We start from the raw sequence: 11,402 nt of genomic DNA on the forward strand, positions 1-11,402 counted from the left end.
CAGATTGTTTATGACAAGGGTACGGCCTCGATAGGAGATGGACCTCAGCAGTCCTTCCCATGCTTTCAATCTGTGCATAATTTGTTCCAACACTCCTTCCCAATTTTTCATTTCTGTTTCACGATTACCGATATGCACTCCAAGATATTTAACCCTGTCCATTCTCCAGACCAGGTTGTGTGAGAGTGAGGGTGGTGATACACAAGAGAGATTGCCTTTGCCACACCATAATGCTGTACTTTTATTCCAATTGATCCCACCGGAAGAGGCTGCAGAGAAATCTCGCATACAACGTTGTAAAGCAGAGACATCATTGGAGCTTCTAATCAAAACACAGACATCATCAGCATAAGCCGTCTGCACAAATTCTGCTCCTTCTATGCTTCTCATTCCCTGAGGTATTTGCTGTCTAATAGACCGAAGGAGTGGTTCAAGGGCGACTATATATAAAAGCCCAGAGAGGGGGCAACCTTGGCGAATACCCCGTTGGAAAGGAAAGGGAGAGCATAACCTATTGTTGATCTTCATCATACATTGAGTATTAGTATACAGGAGTTTCACATAAGAGGTGAAAGTTTCACCAAACCCCATTCCTTTCAGGACAGAAAAAAGGTACTTGTGGTCAACACGATCGAAGGCCTTAGTTTGATCAAGAAACAGCAATCCAAAATCGTCACGCAGGAAATTATTGCATGAAATAATATCTCTTACCAAAAAAATATTATCATAAATAGATTTTCCAGGCACACAGTAGGTCTGGTCCGGGTGTATAACTGAACTGATCACAGTCTTCATACGATTAGCAAGTACTTTAGAGAAAATCTTGTAATCAACACACAATAAGGAGACAGGTCGCCAGTTATCAACCAGTTGAAGATTCCCAGCTTTTGGTAGCAAACAAACGACTGCTCGTCTACAAGACATTGGAAGTTCTCCGACACGTATGCTTTCATCGAGTACATCGAGTAAGTCAGGTCCCACAAGGGCCCAGAAGGTCTTGTAGAATTCTGTGGGCAGGCCATCTATTCCAGAAGCTTTCCCATCTTTCAGGCTCCGCACAGCTGCTTCAAGTTCATCAGCCGAAATTGGGGAATCGAGCATGCATCGCTCATCCTCCTCGACACTCGGAAGCCCAGCAGTTAACTCTCGTATCACCTCATTGTCCACGTTCTGAGGAGAGTACAAGTTAGAATAGAACCCTTTCAGAGTACACCTGATCGCCTACTGGGAGGTCACCAGCGACCCATTGGGAGTGAGTAAAGTATGAATTTGTTGTGACCTTTTGAGGGAAGACTCTAACTTAAAGAACTCTTTGTTTGGCATGTCCAGAGTTAAATAGCTCATTCGCATTCGGACCAAGGCACCCATCGCCCGTTGCCGTACCGCTTCCTCCAGCACTGCTTTCTTTGCCCATATTAGTTGGTCACGTGCACCTCTCCCAACCTCGTCAACATTCTGTTCTAACGATATAATTTCAGATTTTAACTGATCAATTGATATTGATTGGATTTTGGTGGTGTATGCACTATATTGTTGACAGAAATTCTTAATTTGGGATTTTGCAATGTCCCACCACAGCCGGAGACTATCATACTCAGGTCTGGAGGAGTGAATTTTCTCCCACACGACGTGAAAGGCCTCATTAAATTCCTTGTCATGTAAGAGACGAGTATTCAAAGACCAGTAAGCACTACCACCAGGTGGAAAGGGTAACTTAAAGGACATTGAGATTAAACTGTGGTCTGTGAATCCAGTTGGTAAAATTTTGGAGACAGACACCACATTCAACATTGGCTTGTTCACATAGAATCTGTCCAGCCTTGCCATTGACATAATACCATCATTGCATCTACACCATGTATAACAGCGTGAGAGTGGGTGTTGTGATCTCCACACATCCTTAAACCGAAAGATGTTGATGGTGTCCTCTAGAGCTTTCGTAGAGGCAACATGAGGCTCATGACCATTCCTATCAATCGACGGACAAATTGTGCAATTAAAATCTCCCGCGATACAGATAAAGGCTGTTGGGTCCAGAGTTTTTACAAAATCCCGCAGAGTGGAAAAGAAAATTTTCCTCTCCATTGGGTCACACGGTGCATAAACATTCACTACTATAATCTTTTGGGTATTATAAAAAAAATCTACGGAGATCAAATGCCCTTTATAGATTTCTTTAAATGAAACCTGTTGAGCACAAATCTTGTGACTTAGGCAAATGGCAACACCGGCCCGAGGTGTAGGGAACCCACTTAGCCACCATTGCCCTTTAAAAAGTTTCCCCCAATCGGCTACTTGAGCACTAGTAGCGTGGGTCTCTTGTAAGAGAATAATGTCAGCCTTTTCTTTTCCAACCGCTTGAATGGTTTGCACCCTCCGTAAGGGGGCACGACCCCCATTTATATTTAAGGATACAACATTTAGTTCCATGGTTGATTCTTCTGGGGGGTGAAGTCCTCTTCCTCAATTAATTCCTTGTTTGCCTTCGTGATGGATTTCCTCAGCCGCTGAAAGTCAGGTTCGGAGATTTCCACATGCTCACTCCTTTGCAGCAAAGGTTTTGCGGCTGCAAGGAAGGCCTGGATATTAGGAAAATGATCCTTAATTCGTACATGCCTTTGTCTGAAAGTTTCCTTCAAAAATCTGACAATATTTTCTTTTGAGATCTCCAAAGGCTGCTCTTCCTCCTGAGGTGGGGGGGAGGGGGGGCTGTCAACCATTGCCACTGGTTCCTCATGGCCAATCAGTGTCTCTGTAGTTAGAATTCCCTCTGTGACGCTAGTAACAAGTTCCTCCTGAACCTGTACAGAAACACCTGTTCCATCCCCATCTACCGTAGGTTCTTCATCCTCTTTATCCTCATGCATCATTGCAATGGGGGGGGGGGGGGGGGGAGGAGTCGTTATTAGTAGTAATGGGTATTTTGCATTCCCCATTAGAATTGATATGGTCATCAGTAGGCTGTTCGGTTTCGCAGGTTGATTTACAACCTTCAGGAAAAAGTTCCCCTTCATCCTGAGCAGGTGGTATCATGTCAGCCATAGTTTCACCACCTTGCTGATATTCATGTGAAGGACTGTCTGAATCGTTTAAACTGCTTCCTGTCTGCACCACCAACACTTTAACACCTTTGTCCTCATTCCTCGCACTTACAAGTGACCGTTTCAAATTTTTCCGAGACGCCGCATCTACAATCTGCTGCTCCTCACAAATCATTCCCTCTACAGGTAGAGGCTTCTCCCTTACATTTGCTGACTCATCGGTTGCACGATGGCCAGCTGTACTGGATGACTCATCGCTTACACGAAGCACATCCGTATAGGTCTCATCAGCACCACTCTTAGCCGTACCTTGATGTTCCGACGTAGATTCCTGCACTGAAGGCGAATCATCTACAGAATCCTCCGTAATGGTCACGGGGGGAGCTGGTCCGGCTGCTGTGGCATACGTTTTCTCCCCATCAGGACAATACTGCCGAGTGTGTCCATGTACACCACACCCGTAACAAATCAACCTCTCCGTTGCCGCAAAAATCCTGTGCTCACGTTTTGACGACTTAAAAACGAGAGAGACATTCAATTGCGTCAAACCATCCTTCAAAACAACATAACAAAACCGTCTAAACGTTTCGATATGCTTAAGCTTCCCGTCTGTGGTGCGAATGGAGGCTTGGATAATTCTCGACACCACAGTACCGTACTGACCGAGCTTCTGAAGAATTTCCTCATTAGACAGCGTCGGTAGAACGTTTGATAGTATTACCTTCGAGGCCGGAGTGTTCCATGGCGAAACCGGAACAAACTGGTCATTACCCAAGGTGAGTCCGTTCTGCACGACGATGCTCGCGAAACGGACACGTGAAACGAAAACAACCACCTTGTGGTGCATTCGGGACGCTGCCCGTATGTTCTCACAACCGATCAATTCTCCGATTGCGAGGAGCGTCTCCTCCAGCGAGACATCTTCCGGTGGGACAAAACACATGCCGTGTTCATCTGTTAACCCCTCATCGGCGTCACGACCGGCATTACTTCGACTATTCTTGCTAGCCATTTGAAATAACTAAACGAAAAAAATAACCAATAAATGGTACAAAGGTTTATAAAGCCGAAATAAATGAAAAAAAACAACAACAACAATAACTGGGAAATAAATAAATAAATCCCGTTAACCACCTAAAGCGGATAACTTTAACCGCGCTGTCTCTCCCTCTCTCGCTCAGTAGACAAGACGATAGAAAGGGACACCGACACTCGGACAGCAGAAAGGACCAAAAGGTAGGAAGAAAGGAAAAAGCAACATGAGACACAGCACGTACCGCCAGTGACTGAGCAACAGACCTGGCAATCGCACGTGCGTAGAGAGAGAGAGAGAGAGACTTTTGTGTCCTTTTATTATAAAAGTATAAAACCAAAGTATTCCAACTCCACTTCACATACAAATCACAACCTCATTTCCAATGCATTTGCACAAAACACCCCCCATGTCCCATAACTCTTCAAACAAAAGAAGGTTCCCCATGTTTACATGATAAGCATGTTCGAGCTTTATACGTGCTGACACCATCCCGATGAAACAAAAAAGTGCATTTTCATTTTTTCCACTACCTAATCTGGCTTTTCTGGTTTTATAAATTGCAAGCTTAGCAATTCCAAGCAAAAAATTCAAAAGAAAAATCACAGAGTTTTTCCTAGTATTACATGCAAGTCCATAAACAAAGATTGTAACAGAAAAAACAATTTTTAATTTACAAAAGATTCGGCTCAGATACAGAAACAGAGATGACAATCTCTTGCACTCAATAAACGCATGATACAAATGTTCAACATTACCACAAAAAGGACATAAATTAGACACAGCAGGGTTAAACTTCTGAACTAACACCTGTGTGGCCAGGGCGTGATGGACCAGTCTCCAATTTAGGTCTCCTGTACGTCCAACAGTAGGACTCCTGTACATTTCATCCCAATTTGGAGTGAGCAATGCTCCTGCAGGTAAAGACTCTTTCCACTTGTTCCTTAAGGGTGCTGCACAGCCCGGTAAGCACACCTCCAGACAAATTCTATACATTGCCCTTTTTCCCATGATGTGGAACACACTGGATTCTTCGCTGTGAGAGGAAAACACACCATGTTGTTCCTGGGCAGTGACTGAGAGTTCAGGGAAGGTTAAACGAAAGTCTACTTCTTCATTTACCCCATTCCACCCAATGTTTAAATCTAAAAAAGTCTGGGATACAATCTTTATGACCCTGCTCACTATTCTAATTGAACGCAAGCCAATTTTTCCAGAAACAGTGCTGGCAGACAACCATCGCTTTAAGGATAGCTCCATAAGATCTCGCACTTTATTAATCCCATTGTTCGTAAAATGTTCCATAAAAGCTCGGCTGGTAGATACTTCAGCGAATAGTGAGTTTTGGAACAATGGCTCATGCACAAACCTCCTGGGATCATAAGAGATCTCCAACCGCTGCACTCCTAGAGCTTGCCAGGCGTTCAGGAGAGACCGATGAAATGCAGGGAGCCGAGCTCTGTCGACCTGTTTCAAGTCCATAAGGAAAAGTTCCCGGTCATAGTCCATTCCACCTACTTGCCTGAGCAACGTATTCGTGAGAGGACGCCAGGGCACAACCTCGCTATACAGCAGACGTTTTATTGTCATTAGCCGAAAAGCCATTATTCGACTCGGGATGTGCACCAGGTTTTGACCACCTGAATTACGTGGTCTACACAGCACATCTGGCTTAAGCCAGTGGTGGCCTCCCCAGAAGAAGTCAATTAGACCCCTCTGAATGTTGGTGATCAGAGCTTGAGGGGGCTGGAGTGCTATGATCTTATGCCATACGATTGGAAGCACCAGGTTGTTTATTATCATTACCCGTGCCTTAAGTGACAAGATATGGAGCATCCCTTTCCACTTTGATAGTTTCTGCTTAATGTTATCTAAGAAACCATCCCAGTTTTTCTTCATATAGCTTGCAGTTCCCAAATGGATGCCTAAGTATTTAAACCCATCCGTTTTCCATAACATTCCTCCTGGAAGAGTTGGGGGAACCATATGTGAAGCCTGTGACCCCGATAGGGTATCTGGGTACAGAGAAAGAGCTACACTTTTGTTCCAATTTACTCTTGCTGATGAAGCAAGTTCAAATTTGGCAAAACACCGGGATAGCTCAAAAACATCTTCCTGGTTTTTAACCACAACACACAGGTCATCTGCATATGCTGATGTAACAATTTTGGAATTGTTTGACAAGGACAAACCAGATAAAGTGGTACGAAGGAGAGCCAGTAAGGGTTCGATGGACAGTGTGTACAACATGCCTGACAGTGGACAGCCCTGACGGATGCCACGCTGAAAGGGGAAAGGACGACACAGACTATTATTTACTTTTAGCAGGCATGATACATTGTTGTATAAAAGTTTTATGCAAGAAATGAATTTTTCTCCAAATCCTGCTTTCGTAAGAACTGCAAACAGAAAAGAGTGATCCACACTGTCAAAAGCTTTCTCCTGGTCAAGGAGTAATAACCCAAAAGCATGCGATGCAGTTTGACCGATAGTAATCAAGTCTCGAACCAAGAAAATACTGTCATACATGGATCGTTCAGGTATGCAATACGTTTGGTCATTCCCAACTAAGAACGAGATGACCTTTTTGAGACGCATTGCAAGCATTTTTGACACAATCTTGTAATCAGTATTTAACAATGACACAGGCCGCCAGTTTGTAATCTGCTGCAAATCCCCTTTCTTGGGAAGAAGACATAAGACAGCTCTTCTGCAGCTCAAGGGCAATTCCCCCTGATTTAGGCTCTCGTGAAAAATCTCAATTAAAGCAGGACCCAGAACATTCCAAAAAACTTTGTAAAATTCAGCAGGAAGTCCGTCAATTCCGGGGGCCTTGCCGTCTTCGAGTTGTTTCACTGCTGTTGTGAGCTCCTCCAGAGAAATGTCACATTCCAGTTGGAGTTGCTGCTCTTCAGAAAGAGATGGGAGAAGTTCAATTATCTCATTTGCCATCGTTTTATCCACCGTTCTTGGAGTAAACAAGTTTGAGTAAAACTCTTGCAGTGAATGTTTAATGTCACTTTGGCGAGTCAGAACACCGTCGGGAGAGCGTAGACTCTGAATCTGCCGAGAAGTGTTGGCAGCCTTCTGCATTTTGAAGAAATCTTTGTTTGGAGTCTCGAGGTGTATTATGCTCATCCGCAGGTGAATCATTGCTCCCGCCGCACGCTCTTTGACCAGTTCGGCCAGCAGGGTCTTTTTTTCTATCAGCTGCTGATATTGGTCACTTCCCCAAGATGTTCCAGCTTCTTGTTCATATTTAAGTACATCTGCTTTTAGAGCACTTATCAACCCAGACGTATTACTAGTGGCATACGAGCAATATTGTTGGCAGAAAATCCGAATTTGTGACTTGGTACAGTCCCACCACTGTCGCATATTGACATAGGAACACTTTTTCTTTTCTAATCCTTCCCATACCAGTCTGAAGGCATTTTTAAAATGTTCATCTTGTAACAATTTCACATTGAAATTCCAGTGTGCACTCTTACAGCAATGACCAGGTAACATACAATCCATTGCAATCATATGGTGATCAGAAAAGCCAGATGGAGTTATACATGTTCTCTTAACCAGATTCACCATTCCTTGGTTCACGTACAATCTGTCCAGTCGACCCATGGTTAACTGGTTTTTTGCACAGCACACCCATGTATATTGACGGGTGTTTGGATTTTGTAATCGCCATACATCTCTAAGTTTGTATTTTTTCACAAGTTGTGCCAAGGACTTTGCACTGGGTGGATGTGGCTCAGGAGTGTTCCTGTCCAGTCGAGGGTTGAGTGTGCAATTATAGTCTCCCCCCATACAAATTAAACAAGTCAAATCAACAGTGCTTAAACAATTCGCTAATTTTGGAAGAAATAGAGCCCTTTCAGCGCTGTCACTGGGGCAATACACATTAATAATGCTAACCTTTTGATTGCTGCTAATAAAATCCACCACCATCAAGAAACCCTTACAAATCTCTCTATAGTGAATCTCGGATGGTTGAAGGCGAGGATGCAAGATTATTGCCACCCCCGCTTTAGCTTCTTCAACCGCACTGGAGAAAACATGGCACCCTTTAAACATTCTGCGCCACTCGTCTTCACAAGATTGGTTGATGTGTGTCTCTTGTAACATGAAAATATCAATCTTTTCTTTCTCAAATAGTTGTAACACCTCCAGACGCCGCATACAGCTGCGGCCTCCGTTTATGTTGAGAGACGTTACCTTCATTTATTCTTTATTAATTTTCCTCCTCTTAGAGTTCTTTTCCTGCCTTCGTGGCACACTTCCTCAACCGCTGAAATTGAGGTTCTGAGATCCAAACTTGCTGGGGTTCACGAATCATGTTTCTAGTAGTTTTTAGAAAAGCATGTAGGTTTGGGAAATAATCCTGAATTCTGACATTCCTTTTCCTGAAGGATTCATCGAGGAATTTTTTAACTTCATCTTCTGTAACTACAGTGTCCCCATCCCCATCCTCTTGGGCACAACACCCACTACCTGACGAGGTAGAGTAGGGTTCATCAAAATCAAACGCATCATCTTTGTCATTCTCTTCCTGATGCAAACTTATTTCTGAGGCACAAATCTCCCCAGGATCAGAAACATGGATATCGTTTTCATTCATGTTTAGCTGCTCATCGTCATATGCAGCTTCCTTCTTATCATCCCTTTTATTTTGTTCGAAACGTGTAGGCTTACAGGTTTCCTCTGAGGGGCTGTCCAACTTATCTGTTTTATCATTACACCTGGCCATCCCTGCGCCCACCTCTGTGACCATTACATTAATGTCATGTAAGACATCAGGGTTACCAATATCCCCACTTGTGTCCTCCTGAGATGCGCGAGGATTCTCGATGTCTATATCACACTCAGAACCCTCAAACAGTTCGGCAAGTGGTGCAAACGAATTGCTTAGATTTAAACCCGGTGCCGGTTCAGTTTGCAATCCCACACAGGTATTCTCTACACAAGCTCCATCTTGCAAGCTCGGCGACACGTTTGACACAACAAGTACCTTACTTTGCACTGTGCTTGCATCCTTCACGACGGGACATGAACGTTTATGTCCTTTTTTTCGAACCACTGTTGCGAACCCTTCCATATTGTCATCCGTACAGTCCTGTACAGTAGGAGAGGGATCAACCACGTTTGTCACACCAGCAGGTAGGGAGGAGTGGTCTGTTTCCTGTTCACCCATTGGTTGTGGGGAGGGGTCTACCATTCCACGTATCTCAGTAGGTGAGGGGGAGGAGTCAACTGTTTCCCGATCACCATTAGGTCGTGGGGAGGAGTCTACCATATCATCCGCCCCATTAGGTGGGGAGGGAGGAGAATCTGCAATCACCTGGTCTCGATTTTCTAATGGTCTCACCAAACCGGGACAGGAACTCTTTACGTGTCCGTAAGCTCCACACCCATAGCACGTCATGACGTCCGTGGAGGCATACATTCTATAAGTATGGCCATTAATCTTTGCATGCAAAACTACATTGAGCTTTTGCACATTTTCGGGCAATATCATGTAAACGACCCTTTTAAAAGTCATCACGTGTCGAAATTCACCCCTTGCCGAGTGTATCGGCACCATTGTCACTTTTGATACGATCGTACCGAACTTGCTCAATTGAGCACACAAGTCCTCACCTTTAACAAAGGGAGGGGCATTAGACACATTGACCCTCACCGCAGGTGTATCTAATGGGGAAACCACTAGAAACATGTCGGGTTCTATGAGAAGGCCTTGCTCCACAACGGAGTTCACCATGTGCACCTCCGATACAAACACAACAACTTTCTTGTTCATTCGAGAGGCTGCACGGATATTATGTGAGCCGACGCTTTTTCCAATTGCTAGAAGCACTTGCTCCATCTTTACCTCACTCGGAGGGTCGCACACCAGCCCATGCTTGCGAGTGAGCGACTCGTACATGCTATTCCTCAAACAATCGTTTGCCATAGCGAACGTAAATTAAATAAATAAATAAATAAATAAAGGGTGAGAAATCAAAAAAAAAGATACCAACCACAAGCAACACCGGCAAGTGGAGGTAAAACCAAAAACTAATGGACTAGGTCCAAGAACCGTTTAGAGCAGCGAAACACCGCTGCCTGGACTAGGAAAAACACGGCAAAATGGAGGCCAGGCCTCAAACCCGGAGGTTCGAAAAGAGGCAACCGAACACCACCTACCGTGTGCGCTCTCTCCCTCTCTCTTGTCTCAACAATGAAAGGACACACAGGGGAAACTTTACAAGTATAAACAAGGACACAAGGGAGCGAAATGGGGGATAGGAAAACCAACCAACACGACAGAGAACTCACAGCTCAACATGCACAGCCACCATGCTGCCACACCCACGCATGACTCACCAACGACCAGCAGGAGCGCACGAGAGAGAGAGAGAGAGAGAGAGAGAGAGAGAGAGAGAGAGAGAGGGAGAGAGAGAGAGAACGCTTCACGAATTTGCGTGTCATCCTTGCGCAGGGGGCCATGCTAATCTTCTCTGTATCGTTCCAATTTTTGCATATGTAAGAGAGAGAGAGAGAGAGAGAGAGAGAGAGAGAGAGAGAGAGAGAGAGAGAGAGAGAGACAGAGAGACAGAGAGACAGAGAGACAGAGAGACAGAGAGACAGAGAGACAGAGAGGACTTTTTTGACTTTTGAAGTCCTTTTATTATCAAAATAATACAAAAAAAATGTATTTATATCTTTACACCAACCATAAATACATGAAAAAGCAATGAAACGAAAAGGTTGCAGAAGTATCACGGCACACAATTTGCCAAAATAAACCATTAACTTTATACAACCTACAAAAATATTACCAGTTGGTTCTCACGAACCTCACACAACCCTTCATGACACCAAGTATTGGTGAATTCATCAAGATTGTTTGCATCCTTATAGAAACAAAACTCTAGTTTAAGTCTTGCTGACACGAGGGCATTGAAAAACAACATTACATTGCATTCCCCGGCAGGTTTACCGTTCAGTTTCTCCCTTCTTGAGAGATATATTGCCAGCTTGGCTGTTGCGACAAGAAACCTCATTAACATATTTTCCTTGCTTGACTTGGCATTAAAGCCGAAAATAAAAGAACGCAACGAGAAAACAACCTTCATTCTGTGTGCCACAAGATTAAACCACCGAAACAAAGGAACCAATCTCACACAATTAATGAAGGTGTGGAACACGTCCTCCGTACATATGCAGAATGGGCAACATGTGGATGTAGGAGAGAAATGGTTGATTAACTTATTGGAGGGGACTATCCAGTGGATCAGTCTCCATTGGAGATCACCAGATCTTTTACTTACGAGCTTGCTATACATGGA

At 44.1% G+C, this 11,402-nt stretch overlaps 1 non-coding gene across 1 annotated transcript; it reads right to left on the reverse strand.

The window, feature by feature from the left end:
- Nucleotides 1-10,507: 10,507 nt before the first annotated feature.
- Nucleotides 10,508-10,611, reverse strand: LOC144889947 (U6 spliceosomal RNA). Its single transcript, XR_013622162.1, has one exon. It is a non-coding gene; the product is annotated as a U6 spliceosomal RNA (small nuclear RNA).
- Nucleotides 10,612-11,402: the final 791 nt, after the last annotated feature.

Source organism: Myxine glutinosa, chromosome 1 (genome assembly GCF_964187855.1).
Source record: "Myxine glutinosa chromosome 1, kmMyxGlut1.1, whole genome shotgun sequence".
NCBI lineage: Eukaryota > Metazoa > Chordata > Myxini > Myxiniformes > Myxinidae > Myxine > Myxine glutinosa.